The 13,918-nt window shown below is 41.8% G+C and overlaps 2 long non-coding RNA genes across 2 annotated transcripts; both read right to left on the bottom strand.

The window, feature by feature from the left end:
• Positions 1–2,232: 2,232 nt before the first annotated feature.
• On the bottom strand, positions 2,233–6,223 carry LOC128431178 (uncharacterized). Its single transcript, XR_008334116.1, has 4 exons — positions 6,169–6,223; positions 5,222–5,312; positions 3,919–3,987; positions 2,233–2,301 (listed from the first exon to the last, which is right to left on the bottom strand). It is a non-coding gene; the product is annotated as an uncharacterized LOC128431178 (long non-coding RNA).
• Positions 6,224–7,733: 1,510 nt separating this feature from the next.
• LOC128431219 (uncharacterized) lies at positions 7,734–13,160 on the bottom strand. The gene is made up of 3 exons (XR_008334120.1): positions 13,064–13,160; positions 12,841–12,913; positions 7,734–7,821 (listed from the first exon to the last, which is right to left on the bottom strand). It is a non-coding gene; the product is annotated as an uncharacterized LOC128431219 (long non-coding RNA).
• Between the last annotated feature and the right edge of the window lie 758 nt (positions 13,161–13,918).

The raw sequence follows: 13,918 nt of genomic DNA, 5'->3' as shown, positions 1-13,918 counted from the left end.
TCTCTATGTTCTAACTCGACTGCGGCTTCGCTGATGTTTGATGAAAACATCAATGTCAGCTTTTAAATTGACGCGTTCTTAAGGAAAGTCTCATTTTCACTCGCTGGTCTTAAATACACTCTTGCTAATGATTAAATTAATTAAAATGCTGGAGGACGTATGTTCTTGTGGTTTCATTAATGTGCTTTATCGCTGTTAGTCACGTGTTTTATGACAGAGTGAGCCGCTCCAGTACAACCATCAGAACTCGGAAAACTTACACAACTATGAATCATCTGCAAAAAGGTTTCAGCACCAAACAACATTTTAACCTCGCGTCAGCCGCTGTTCCCTTGAATTAAAGTGTCGCGGTCCCCCCCCCCCGGCAGAAATATGATTACTTCAACAAGCAGCTGGTTTGTCCAGCTCATCGGACTTCCATTGAGACATTACCAACCCACGACACAAACACCAGTCAATTTAACCATTTTGCAAACAATTCTCGTGGCTGATTATGAGCCACGCCGCTGGGGTTGATGGAGAGATTAATCTTGCTTTCATAGAAATATGTCACTTTCCGCACACGCCGTGATGGATGCGATTTATCATTCCGGACAAATCTGCGGCTGAGCGTCCGTCCTCCTGACAGCTCTATCGCGGCAAGAGCGTCCCAAAATGTCACCTGTTGTTCGCCGAGTGACCTTCTAATTTTCTAATTCAATTTGGAGAAGTCCCCTCGCCGCCACTCCGCTCATATCATGAAGCAGTAATAACAATTACACACCGTGACTGGCTCCGAAACCTGCAATTCCCCCACTTTAAATCAAACCCCAAGTAGTCCTTTATTAGGCTGCCCGGTTAAATCAATCTAAATCTAAGCATAATAACTCTCTAATCAGGTGCTGGGGAGAATAATAGGTTGTCACGCTCGAGGAAAAATAGGCAATCATGGAATGTTTTCTTTAATTAGGCCGGCTAAAGTAGAAGGGCATGGCGGGAGCATGGGACACATTCATCATAGCCAAGGTGGGAAATTACTTCAATTACTCAGGAAGGGGAGAGTGAGCAGAATTACAGGAGTCAGAGAAGCAGAAGAGAGGAGAGCGTGATCTGCGAGGAAGTCCACATGACACCGGGGGCAGGGGAGGCAAGGACAGAGGGAGGAAGGAGGGACGGACGGAGGAGAGGAGAGGAGAGGAGAGGAGAGGAGAGGTGCTATGGAGCAAAGTGAGTTCAAAAGGTGTGTGCACGCAGAAAAGGACACTAGTGTTAAAACCACTCATGACACGACAATGCAAAGTGGATGAACGATGTAAAACTGAATGCATGTAATTTAGAATTCCTGCCCTACAGCTGTTATCTATATACTACATATCAATACATCAGCCTGACCTTGACCTTTGACCCCCAACATCTAATCAGATCATCCCTGAGTCCAAGTGAATGTTTGTGCCTAATTTGAATAAATACAAAGAGACAAGAATGGGACGGACAACCCGAAAACATAATGGCTGGGGCCGCTGGCTATCACCGGGTAAAAAAAAGAAAAGAGGGAGGAAAGCAAAACCTCAGTTAGCCAGCTGCCTCTTGCCATAGCTGTAAAACAATCCTCCATCCCTCATCCTCAGAACTGGAACCCCACCAGAGCTCCCAGTTTTGTCCCGCTTTCCCAGAATGCAACGAGAGCCCGGCTGCAAAACTCCCTCCCAAGGTGACAAGGTAAACGGCCTTTTTACTGGAACTGGATCTATCGATTGGGACGGTGACGCGTTGGCAGGTCGTGGATCCAGTTTCACGCCGTGACTGAGGAGCTCGGCCCGCCGGCCAGATAAACACACAGATTATGAGTTTTGATAAGTGAGACTCGTGAGCTCGATCAGCAGGAGGCTCAGATGAAGTCGCTGCCGTGACGTGACGAGGAAAAGCTCGGAGACGGATCGAGGCACTTTCATTCTTCCACTTTCCATTAATTACTTTGACAATTTGACTTAGCCTGACAAAATATGTCCGATCAAGAAAGAATTGACCTGGAATCCAACCAGAGAACAGGCTCAACCTTTTTATTGGCAAAGACTCAAGATGCTGAGAAAACCACACACAGTTACTGAAAAGTCTTTCCTCTCCATTATCTTGCTTTGATGATAAATCAGATTAATGCATTTCATGTGGCCTATAAGAAGGCATTTCTACCTCTGCCAGTAAATTTAGTTTGACGATAGTAGAACCCTGTGTTTGGTAAAGTTGTCGTGCAACTTACATTCAGGTGAGAAGCTTGATGATCCCAATGGGAAGCCGTCATTCAGCAGCCGGGCCTCCGGAATCCTGGGGATTAAAGGCATTAAAATGAATATTTGAAAACTCAGCAGCTTTGTTCACAGTTTTACGAGTAAAAAAGTATTTTTAGAAACAGATTGGTGCCAACAAGGCTGCTGCAGATCGTTCTGGACAGAATGAAGTCTCCCAGGACATAGTTTAAAGGCTTACTGTCAAAATAAAATGTAATAAATACTTACAATGAAGAAGTTAAACATTAACAGTCAGTACCAAATTAAACCTGATGTTAATTTCTTACATTTCTTTACTTTAATCCATATTTTGAGGGTTTGAAATTAGTTCCTCTAGGTATTTTTTTGCCCCTTTGATTTATCTTTTAACAGCATTTTGTTTATTTCGTATCTCTCTGCATAAAAAAAATCTATAACCATATTTACCAGTAAATCAAAACATCATCCCCACTGCTGCAAATCAAGAGCAGGTATTAAAGAAGGAAATCGTCCTAATCAATTCATCCTAAACCACCTTCACACATTGTTTTCCTCGAAGCAGCGGTTTCTTCCCAGTGAAAAAGAAAAATCTTACATTCATCATTCAGGATGTTGGACTCTGCAGCAAAGGTAAGCAAGGAAAAAAGAAAAACCACGTGGATGGATGAGGTCCACAAACGCGAACAATTAAGTCTGAGCCTTTGACTGTTAACACTGATACCCTTACATTCTCGGTTTATCGCCCAGCTTCACATCCCGGAACCCCCCCCATCCGTGCAGAGCAGTCCTGCAAGACAAGCTCTGATAGCGGAAGATGGAGCGGCCTCTGTCAGTATCACAGCAAGGTGGTAATCAGCCAGGGGATCTGTGGTTCACTGAAGCGATCAATAGAAGGATTGCAGTGTGTTCACATCTTGCAACTGTGCAGGATTATCAAGTTGGAGCGATCCATCATGGCTTGATAGGTGGTCAGTGGCAGAGACGCCGGAACTAAGTAAGTGGAAGAGGTGTAATGTAGCTGGTGAGCGTCTGCTGCAGCTCGGGCTACGGGGGAAAACGGGCGAGTTGGTCTGAGACACACGGGAAGGGAGAGAGACACCAGGGCATTGGTTCGGATCTGGTTTCGGTGAGTTCATGTTTGTGAAGATTAAAAAAAAAGGGTTAAGATCAAGTGTTCAGGAGAAGCCTCATAAAAATATATCAGAACAGATTAGCCTGAAGATACAAAAGTGTTAGCTGCTATTATATTGAGAGCTGTTTAAATTCTCTAAAGGAAAAGTAAAGGAGCTTCGATGCTTCCCAACAAATCTCCTTCAGCACACGAAACATATCAACAACTATTTATGAAACTAAAGGAGAAAAAATACTGCCCCACAATCCTTTGCGTCTGCACCAGTACTGACAACTTCGCCTGATCATCCAGATTATGAGGTGATGTATAACCACACCACAGACAAGTGTGTTGCACCTGGTACAAAAAAAAATCAAGTACAAAAAAGAAGTTTGCTGGGCATTAATCACCAAAGCCATACTAACTGATTCATCTCTAAACTGACGCAACTTAGAAGCAATATTTAAAAGTATTCTAGTTTTTAAAGGTCGTTTCCCAATTTGCAAAAAGCAGCAGCCTGACACATAATCTGTAATCCAGGTGAGGCGTTAGAGGCACCAGTACCTTGTCTCACAGTTTAGCTCCCGCCACACTCATCCTTGGGATCCTCGTGTGCAAGGACCGGCCCCGTTCCTGCAAAAGATTACAAGGAAAATGACAGAACCCGGTTAGAGACTGAGATTCCAGTCACAGCTAAATCTGAGCACATTAAGTCAGTTTTGTGACACCACACAGGAACATTAACAGACTGTACAGAGGAGCTTTACTTCTCCTCCTTCATCTTTCTTTTCTCCCTCATATTTCTCACACCTCCTGCTTTCCTTGCTTTTTCATATCTCCACCTTTTACATGTGTCTTTTTTCAATTTGGAATCTCCTTCCTTTACAATTCATCCATCTTTCATTCCTCCTCCTTTACCTTTTCTCTCCCTCCCTCTCTTCCGACCCTTCCCTCATTTTTCCCCTCGTCTTCTCTCTGCACGACTGACCAGAGAGCTCCATCATCATCCCAGGGCCCCGGCCCAATCTTTGTTATAAAAGGCAATAAATCATTCCAGCTTTCATCTATTGTTATTGATGAATGACCAATTATTTGTCATCTAATACGCAGAAAAACGATGACACGGGGAGACGGATCAATTCCCCCCCCCCCCCCTCCCCCCCTCCTTTGCCGGCTGACGTGACACAGGACAGCGGTGATTGATTGTCTCCTTAAACTGTTATTACACGTATAATGTTCCGCTCAAATCCGACATCTCACTTAGTCTCGGCTCCGCCCCCTTAAACAAAAAGATGTGAGATTTGCTTTGTGATTAAAAAATCCTGGTTAATAGGAGGAACTTCAAGCCAGGTGGGGGGGGGGAACTTATTCCTCCAGTTTGGATCCAAATCAGGAAAATAAATAGATTTGCTTAATTATGGCCTAAAATCGTTTTATCGTTTTATCTGCCGTGACAAGTCGCTACAAGATGAGAAGAAAAAGGATCTAATCCCTGTTTATTTGCTGTTATTCATAGGATCCATTTAATGATCAGTGATCAATTGTATATGTAATCGATTTTGAAGATTAATAAAACTGAAGAGATCAAAACATTTACACTCGGCCTACAATAATAATGTAAACAAGCTAACAGTGACTACCTGGTAGACGGCTGTTCTGATTGGCCAAGTTAAATCACATGTTTACCATAGGCTCCGTTTCAAATTAAAACAAGTTAAATGGAGCTTGCACCATTGTGGAAAAGACACCGATTTTTCAGCTTCATGGAATAAGATGTAAAGCAAATGTCCATGGGTGTGGAAATGTTTTGCTTTGACAACACAGAGCTGTTAGGATGTTATAAAGCGTAAGCAGCTCTGGAGTTTACCTGCACTCTCTTCCTCTGTGGAGTTCAAAATGGGTTTGTGCACCGGAGCGAGGAGGCAAACGTGCCGGAGCCTGTTTCCACCGCTACGCGACTGCACAAAGAGAAAGACGGATAGAGAGATCATCTTCCATATGAGACGCTCGATCAATTTCCTGCGTGTGCCATCCATCACCGGCAGTTGTCACGAGGTTCACGCCGAGATGTTTCAACCAAAGCCTTCAGCTACAGAGGAGCTTGTTTATACAACCACTGAAAAGAGCTTAATGTCGAGATAATAACAAATCACTCAAGTTACCTGGAGAAAGGACGTGTCCTTGTTTCACCTCACGAGAGGAGCTGGGCATTGCTTACATTTTGACTTTTATAATTTTGTGGTTTTTATTTCAAGGTTTGACGGTTGCCAACATGATTTTCATAACGTGTTATCTAAACTGTGTATTCATATCACTCCATCAGAATAAAGTATGTTCAATGCAGCTGTACTTCTGAATGAAATACATATTAAAGTGCATTGAAAGAATCCAGGTATTATAGTAATACTATGAATTATAGTAGACATTATGTAAAATGACTCCAGCATCGTCAATGATATCAGTTTTTATAGATTTGTACTTAACTTCAATATTTCTATTTTACTCTACTATGTCAAAGATGGTGTTTTTAACCAAGCTACTTTGCAGGTTCAGATGTTACAGTGAAAACTGGATGAGCATAATCTGCATTTTTAATATTTCCAGGTGCAACTTCCTGGTACCACAAACACAGAAAGTATTTTAAATTAGAAAGGCTACAGGAAGTGTTCCAAACTTTTATGTTTGACTTTTGATTGATATTATAAAATTATTATTAAAATGAGCACAATATCTTTAGGAGGTGTCGTCACATTTCAAATACTGAATAAGGTAATTATAGCAGCGTTAAATTAATAATTAAATAGACATACTTACAGTGTGTCCAAAAGTCCAAACTCCACTCAGGAACTCTCAGGAAAGTAAACAAAACAGTAAACAAACAGGAAGTAAACAGAGCGCGAACTCCCAGGACGTGTTGAGGTGAGAGGCGTTAATTGGACGCAGCTGGAACCTATTAGGGCGCAGGCAGCAATCAGTGACGCGATAGACGGGGAACAGGATGTGATCAAATCAAAAGGCGCGGAAGATTGGTATTTTCAACGTAAAACCGGAAGCGATGAACTCATCATTCTAACAACTGAAAGAAGGAAAAAGTGGAGCACAGGGATTTATCCTTACTAATAAATAATGTTTTTATGCATGGTGCATTTTCCTGATGTTTGTTATTTTTGAATCAATAAATAGGCTGCAATTATTTGATCAGTTCATTTTATTCATCAATGCTCAAATGCTGATCATGATGTAGCCCCTTTTGACCACTAGATGTCCTTATTTCATCATAAAGATTCCCCCCCTCCATTCAGATTGGTGTATTTTATGGAAATACATAATATACACATTATTATTGTCAGTTTTCATGATTTATCAGTCTGGACGATTACATTTATGTCTCAGTTACAGTACACGTTACAGTAGAAATGAGTAAAGAGCTGAAATATAATATTAAATATTAACTTTGAACATGTTGGCGCTTGGTGAAATTGAGATAGTCAGCCAGCAGATGGCAGTGTTAAACCAAATATAATCCCTCAAAGGCAAAACTCTATTTTATATCAGCTTCAAGAAATTATAGCAAATGTGTTTTATATTCTAATTAAGAAAGTAGTAGCAGATCACAATTAACTAGACTTTTTCTTTAATAATGAAAGTATTTTGGGTAAATAAGGTTTGATGGCTGCATATTCAGCCGTCAAACCTTATTTTTCATAAACCCAAGAAAAGCAAATTTAATTTCATGACAAATTAAGGCAGTGAAGAGATGAAGAAAGTGATATGTGTGCATATTTTACCACTTGAGGTAACGAAGTTAGACCATCAGGACGAAATAGAAGACTGACAGATTAGATTAAATATATAATAACCTCAAATTTTTCTAACTGGAGTTGCACGAACATGATTTTACGTCTGTAGATTCATCCTTCTCTTCAAAACAGGTCTTTTAAAGAAGTAACAGGTACATATATAAGTAAGCTTGTGGTTATGGAATTGTATTATTTGCTTTAATGTGTCACAATTTGAGTGATTAGTTCTAATAATAATAATAATAATCACGGCTTTATTTTTACTGTTGGTTTTATAAGAGCCTAAGTGAACACCCAGTACGTAGATGAAATGCAATCCAACAGATCTCTGCTCTTATTCTCTTAAGTGTTATGAAAAAAAGAGGCCGAGTCCCATTTCATTTGTCGAGGGGCTACTTAAGAATGAAAAATGTCCCCCCCTCCCCTCCCCTCAACCCAAGGACGTATGAGCTCATGTTGCCTGGCCTGCAGCCTGGACGATGAGGAGGAGGAGGAGGAGGAGGATGAGGAGGATGAGGAGGAGGAGGAGGAGGAGGAGGAAGCGGATGCATTCATCAGGTAAATTACATCATCGCCGGCCAATCCCCTGCCGCCTGACACGAGCTTTGTCGGAGCAGCGTCTGTCACTGAGTTTGAAGCGTGGGAATTGGCTCTCTCTGGATGTTACCTGAAGAGAGCGGGAGGACGCACAAGGTCACGAGGTCGAATGATGTTTGGATGAAGTGTCCGCAGCCTCCACTGTGATGCGTGTATCAGCCTTGGTGACTCACAGAAGAAATAAGACATACATTCCGAGGAATAAATGCAGATATATATGGTGTAGCCTCAACATCCTTTTAAAAAACCTGAAGAGTTCTCAGGAAACAAGCAGCTACATAAGGATTTAAAACACATGCCATACATGTATGCTCTCCATTCATGTGCATTGGTTGACTCCAGTACATGAAGGTTTTCATGGATTAAAATTTCAAAAATTCTAGTTCTAATTCTAATTCTAGCACAGTTCTTCCTCTCCTGTGCAGTGCAGTGTCCTCCCAGTAAAATCTGCATATAAATATAAAAAGTACCAACAATGAACTAAAGGTACTTGGATGTGAAAACACTTCGTAGTATCACCACGCTGTTAAAAGTAATCGATCACACACTCGTATACTGATTACAGAGATGGACAACATGACAGCTCCCATAAATCCTTGATCCTGATCGCCCCCTGGTGGCTGGCTGGCTGCCACAAACCCTGCGTTCTCCATGTTAGAGGATGGGACCAATTACAAGTGCATGCTACATACATTTCACCAAAGGGTTGGTTTCTGTATTTCTTATTTATATGTTCAAATTGATTTTTTTTCCCCTGTAACTTTTGTTTTCATCAGTTATTTGAAAAAATTGTATTCTGTGATGGTGATTGACAGCTGAGACTGACTTGTGATTGGTCGAGCATGGGTATCCGCGGGACCTCATGAGTTCAAAATACAAGATGGCAGCACCCTTATCCGAGGTAGCTTCATTTAAAGATATAATACATAACAGTTCTTTATTAAAATGTCAAAAAACAACAAGCCCTGTGTTGTTGTTTTTTTGTTGACTTGTGTACTTACATATCCAAAATGATTCAAACAATGTTCAGAGAAATCCCCAATTTTATTCAAAGCGCTTTAGTTACTGTTTGGCATATTTAATGACAGGAAGTGGAGAGGCATCTTTATTGTTATGGTTGGGATGTGTCACTTTTCTTCCCAGTAACTGCAGGATAAGTGATGAAAGAATGCAATTCACTGCAGTGATTTGTAATTCCCAGCCCTGAGGGACCGAGCGACAGCTGCAACCATCTCTCCTCGGACGAGATCTACATTATTTATTAACGTTGTTTTGTGCACACAAACCTAAAAGTCTACAAAAGTACAATTATTCAAAAACAGCCCTTGAGCGTCAGATTTTACTGTCGCAACGATCTCTCGCAAACAGTTGTTGTTATATTTCTCTCTCCCAAAAGAACCAGAGGGGCTGATGGGAAATGTGGTTATGGACTATGGTATCTAAAAATTACACACGACTCATAAGGCCAATGGTGCTTCAGGATGCTGTTTGTACACAAGAGAGGCTGTACAGCTGTCAGCCTCACTCTGCTTCAACCTCTGTGTGTGTGTGTGTGTGTGTGTGTGTGTGTGTGTGTGTGTGTGTGTGTGTGTGTGTGTGTGTGTGTACGTGCGTGTGCATGTGCGTGTGCGTGAGTATGCGTGTGTTTGTGTTAGGACCTTTTACCCAACATGAACCCACTATTATTCAATGAAAAATGAAATGACTGATATATAGATAGAGAAAAGATAGATAGATAGATAGATAGATGGATAGATCGATAGATAGATAGATAGATAGATAGATAGATAGATAGATAGATAGATAGATAGATAGATAGATAGATAGATTGGTGCTGGGGATGGACGGACGGATGGACAGATGAACAGATGGGTGGGTGGGTACACGGACGGACGGATGGATGGGCGGTTGGATGGATAGAGGGATAGATAGATAGATGGATAGATACATAGGTGGGTGGGGGGGACGGAGGGACAGATGGACAGATGGAGAGATGGGTGGTTGTGTGGGCAGACGGAAGGACAGGCGGACGGACGGAAGGATAGATAGATACACAGATAGATAAATAGATACTTAGATAGCAGCCATGTTGTGTCCTTGTTTCACTTGATGAACTGGGCATTGATTAATGCTCATCTGCTTCACGCACACACACAAACACACACACACACACACACGACAAGCATCACTCGCCCTTTAAGAAGGCACATTGTGTTCAGGAGAGAGAGTCAGAGCCTGGAATTAGAGGCAACCAAATTACAGTCTGCGTGTGTGCTTGCACTTAAACCGAACATGCAGCTCGATACCAGCAGCACAACATGTGTATCCCCCCCCCCCCCCCCCCCCCCCCTTCAGGAAGGTGCAAATATCGATGAGAGGAAACTTGAATGATGCCGAAGGAGCAGAGGGGGGGGGGGGGGGGATTAATGTTGGATGCAGATGGAGGCGATAAGACGCCCTCATCCTCGGGTGTTAATATCGAATAGTTTACATGGATGAAGTCATTTCAGTGGATGCACTTGGGTTGTGAGAGGCTGGGTGCCACACCAGGAAGGATCTGTCAGTCAAACAGTGTGGGTTGGACCGGGGACATGTTTGTACAAGTCAACGGGGGAAAGGACACGGAGAATGAAACACAAACTGAGGTCACCCTCGATGGTTGATCAGTACCCGACTCCTTCTATTCATTCCAAACTAATTAGAAAAGTCAGTGATTTCTGTGCAGCAGACGGAGCTTTTGAAGTTGAGCCTGTGAGCTCATTGAATTCAGAGGCTTTCACAGTTCGATTTGGTCCCAAACACACAACATAATGTCAGAACACTGAGTAGTTTAAGTATAAAATGTAAATTTTGACTTTAATATTCAAATGAAATGACTTTCAACTTCCCAGAGTTCACTACGCCTTAAATTGTTCTTAAGAAATACAAAAACATTTGTGACCTTGCTCTTTTTTTCTAGGGATTTGATGCATTTTAAAGTTGTTATAAAATCAGAAATTAGGCATCTTTTGACTTTTGATTAGAATTGTACACAACGTTTTATTGGGCCCCGAAGAGTCAATGAGATCAACAATTGCAAGGGGTGCAAAAGTATCGCTCTGTAAGGTTCTGATGATCGAGTAGAAAGCAAGAAAATCAAATTGGACAATTAAAATACACTAATTGACTAAGGATTGGTTTATTGGCTGAGAGGAATTCAGACTTCATCATGACCACTGACTGTTCTCCAAATGTTCTCCAAGGCTCGATTGTCCTCCGCTTCCTTAATTAAACATCATCAAGTATTGAAAACAAAATTAAGAACCGAGTGAATTTCGCTCCCAGGTTTTATTCTCAGCTTTTAAAGTGGAGCTTGTGTGAAACTGTCACAGGCTATTAACTGAAATAATAAAAATAATAAAAATCAGTGCTGGGCCTTGTGGAGGGGCTTCGGGCCGGAAATCAGAGAAGCATCTGTCATGGGTGGAGCCTAAATCAGATAACCCAATGACTTTCCTGCCCCCCCCCCCCCCCCCCCCCCTCTCACCCCTGCCAGGTTCCTACATAAGATGATCACTGAGGTTTAATAGCATGAAGCCATAGCTAGATCAGATACCGTGTTGGCAGGAGCTCCCTCTGTGTCTCTCTGGCGTTATCAAGGAGCGTGTTTGGAGCGGCGATGACAGCACTGGCACAAACAGGGAGTGCTGGAAGCTGGCCCCAGACCAGCGGTGTTGAGTGTGTGTGTGTGTGTGTGTGTGTGTGTGTGTGTGTGTGTGTGTGTGTGTGTGTGTTGTCTGGCTGTGGTGGGCGGTTGTGTGTGCGTGGCGCCTGTCTGGCTTTTGGCTGCGGCTCAAGGTTGAAGCCTGTTGGAATCAGGGATATGTAAGTGCAAACGTGGACGTGTACGTCTCCATTTTCGGAGGAGCGAAATATAACTGCAATCTGCATCTTTTATGATTATAATTAATTAATTATTCCACTGCCGTTTGCTTTTTTTGAGCTCAAATTTGGCTTTTCAGTGCTTCTCTGGTGTTTTGGGGCGTAAACCGGCTCCTTCAGGGTTTTGCCAACAACAACGACCTGGAGGCAAATGAAGGACGGAGACGTTGAACGTTGAGAGGCCTGTTGATGGACAGTGTGGGATTAAGTTTTGAGGCCTTAAGGACACGGGTTTGGCAGTTGACAGATAACAGCTCAATATGACTGACAGCGGGAGGCTGGTACTTTGACCAGCGGAGGAGGAGGAGAAGGAGGAGGAGGAGGAGGAGGAGGAGGAGGAGGAGGAGGAGGAGGAGGAGGAGGAGGAGGAGGAGGGGGCGGGACTCAAAAGCGGTGCCAATGTCAAAGAGCAAACTCATGACCAGGTTACTTTGAATCAAATTTACAAGAATTCACATTTTTAAGCTCTGGACACCAACTTGTTTAGACGTACAGAAGCTTCAGTGTCACTTTCAGTTTTTGTCAGGACTTTGGATTCAATTATTCTTTATGGAGAAAAGAGATTGACCTTTTAGATAGAAATATTTAGAGCTTTATCTCCAGCAGTGCTGTGTGTATTATCGGAAAGACTCCCAAAAAACAAATGACCCCATTATTTCGGTGCGTTTTAACAGTAGCACTTTGTCAACTGATTTTCCCATGAGCCTTTGCAAACAAACAGTTTGTTCAGTTAGTGCCCAACAAAAAAAAATCTGTGCAAACAACAACATTTCCTGTATTTTATTCTCCTTCTTTCTGTGATATTAAAAAAAACAATCTGAAATGATTCAAATATAAATATGTAGAGAAAATTACTTGGTAGAAACATCCTAAATATCTAAATTCAACAGAAATTCAAAAGAAGGCATGTCCACACTCATACACACACACACACACACACACACACACACACACACACACACACTCAAACACACACACACACACACACACACACACAGATAGAGACACCTTTCCCCTGGTGAAGTGTTTTTGGTTTGGCCAGATCCCACAGCTATATTTGTGACCACATGCAGGACAGCCTACAGAGAACGTGTGTAAACAGACCTAGGTGTGTGTGTGTGTGTGTGTGTGTGTGTGTTTCAAACAATAAGGCCCGTTTTCCTCTCACCTCATTTCAACCGTCACACCGTTTCGCCAAGTCGACCTTTGACCTTTCCGATGATCCTCTTCCGGACACTGTTCTGTAAACAGGAATCAAAACACTGAGAGTTGATTGCAAGAGGAAACATTAGGTCTTTAAAAACGAGCAACTCCCTCTGAGGGGTCATGAAACGTCTCGGTGAGAGAAGATTGTTAAAATCCATCGTACAATGTATAAAAATATCTCTCACCCTGGTGCAGACACATGAGTGTACATACACGACCTCTTCCGGTATAAAGCCTGTGTTTGCCACTGAGGTACAGAGATTATCTGCCGGTGTTGTTGTCTTGTGGTCTGCCGGGTGTAATCAGCCCAACCCACCGGCCCGCTGTGAATGCCCCACCGCTTATCGCCATATTTTCCAGTGTATTAACCCGACCACAGGCATTTTCACACTGCGGCTGGTGGAAATTGATGTTGAACCCAAATAGGTAACATATAGAAAATAGTTCTTGGGCTATATTTTGTCCGGAGTGGTTCTCACTTGGTTTCAGCCTTCGTCTTGTGTTTTGAAATCTTAATTTTGAACTTTCTTTATGCAAACAATATTACATATAAATATTTATTATAAATATTCAGTTGTCAAGCAAAACATCTACAATTGCCTCTGCAGTTACTGAGTAAATTGTTGGACCAACTTTAAAAATAACTTCAATTGGTTGCAAACAAATTAATTAAGTTTGTTTAAAGTTAAAAAGTTATTATGAGCACAATTAAAACTTTCAATTGAAAAAATAAAATTCATTAGTGTGATACCAATTGAAGTCATTTTATAATACTTTTTCTTTTTCCATGGATTGTTTAGTATGATTCATTTTGAACAGCATAAAATCATCCAGTATTTCATTAGAACAAAACACTTGAAGTCACATATTGAATATTCTATCCCATACAAATAATATATAATAAATAAAACTATTTCTATATCTTTTGCAGTCATGTTAACAAAGTCATTAAATCCCTCATAACCCAAATGCAAGACTTGAATCGCGGCATGGAAAAGGAAAATTGTAAACTCTTTGACAACGAGGTCAACTTCCTGTCA

This window comes from Pleuronectes platessa, chromosome 24 (assembly GCF_947347685.1).
Source record: "Pleuronectes platessa chromosome 24, fPlePla1.1, whole genome shotgun sequence".
In the NCBI taxonomy this organism is placed as follows: domain Eukaryota; kingdom Metazoa; phylum Chordata; class Actinopteri; order Pleuronectiformes; family Pleuronectidae; genus Pleuronectes; species Pleuronectes platessa.
The sequence above is the reverse complement of the archived record's forward strand: the minus strand, read 5'-3'. Positions and strand labels throughout refer to the sequence as shown.